The following is a 1,628-nucleotide window of genomic DNA, read 5'->3' on the forward strand; positions in this document are numbered from 1 at the left end:
TTTGCCTAATGTAATACATCGTTTAATTTCTTGACTGCTGCTTCCGTGAGTGTTGATAGTTGATCCAAGAAGAATGAAGTCCTTGACAACTTCAGTCTTTTCTCCGTTGATAAGAATGTTGTTTATTGGTCCAGTAGTGAGGATTTTTGTTTTCTTTACATTAAGATGTAATCCATGCCGAAGGCTGTGCTCTTTGATCTTCATCAATAAATGTTTTAAATCCTCTTCACTTTCAGCAAGCAAGATTGTATAATCTGCATCATCTGTGAGTTGGTACAACTCACAGATGATACAAGGTTGTATCATTTGTGAGTGCACATCAGGCACTCACTCATCTCTGCCAAGAAATTTGAAAGACAACTATCTGGCCGATTGATTGGAAGAGAGCCATATTTGTGCCCGTTCCAAAGAGAGGTGACCCAACAGAATGTGGAAATTGTCGGACAATCTCTTTGATATATCATGCGAGTGAAGTTTTGCTCAAAGTAATGCAGAAACAGCTGCGAGCATACATTGATAGAGAACTTCCAGAGGTTCAAGCCGGATTCAGAAGAGGCCATGGAACAAGGGATATCATTGCGGATGTCCAATGGATCTTGGCTTAAAGCAGAGAGATACATCATTTGATTTCTTGACTGTTGCTTCCATCGGTGTTGATGGTGGATCTGAGCAAAGTGAAATCATTGACAACTTCAATCTTTGTACCATTTATATAGATGTTATTTATTGATCCAGTGGTAAGGATTTTTATTTTCTAGGCAATGAGGTGAAACCCATACCAAAGGCTATGGTCTTTGATCTCCATCAGTATTTTAAGTCCTCTTCCTTTTCAGCAAGCAAAGTTGCATCATCTGCATATCACAGTTTGTTAATGAATCTTTTTCTTATCCTGATGCCATGTTCTTCTTCATACAATCCAGCTTCATGGATTAGTAGCTCAGCATACAGAGTAAATTAGTGTGGTGAAAAAATACAATTCTGGCACACGCCTTTCCTAATTTTAAACCATTCAGGGTTCCCTTGTTATATTAGAATGTCTGCCTCTTGGTCTATGTATAGGTTCCTCATGAGCACAATTGAGTGTTCTGGAATACTCATTATCTGCAATGTTTTTCATGATTCACACAATCGAAAGCTTTTGCATAGTCAATATAGCACAGGTAAACATCTTTCTGGTATTCTCTGCTTTCAGTCAAGAGCCATCTGACATTAGCAATGATATCCCTCATTTCACGTCTTCAACAGAGTCCAGCTTGGATCTCTGGCAGTTCTCTGCCAATGTACTGTTGCAGCTGATTTTGAATTATCTTTAGCAAAATATTACCTGCATACGATACTAATGGTATTGCCCTGTGATTTCCAAATTCCCTTGAGTCACCTGTCTTTGAAATGGGCACAAATATGAATCTCTTCCCATCAGATGACCAGGTATCTGTCTTTCAGATCTCTTGGCAGAGATAAGTGAGTGCTTCCAGTGGTGCATCATTTTGTTGAAAGATTTCAATTTGTATTCTACCAATTCCTGGAGCCTTATTCTTTGCCAGTGCCTACAGTGTAACCTGGATGGCTTCCTTCAGTGTCATTGGCTCTTGATTACATGCTACTTCTTGAACTGGTTGACCATTTAT

The 1,628-nt window shown here is 39.1% G+C and overlaps 1 protein-coding gene across 1 annotated transcript in view; it reads left to right on the forward strand.

Annotated features, from left to right (window-relative positions):
* Positions 1-1,628, forward strand: part of FREM2 (FRAS1 related extracellular matrix protein 2) — a 288,153-nt gene that overhangs the window by 229,178 nt on the left and 57,347 nt on the right. The gene's annotated exons all lie outside the window — the stretch shown is intronic.

Source organism: Chrysochloris asiatica, unplaced genomic scaffold, assembly GCF_000296735.1.
Source record: "Chrysochloris asiatica unplaced genomic scaffold, ChrAsi1.0 scaffold00250, whole genome shotgun sequence".
NCBI lineage: Eukaryota > Metazoa > Chordata > Mammalia > Afrosoricida > Chrysochloridae > Chrysochloris > Chrysochloris asiatica.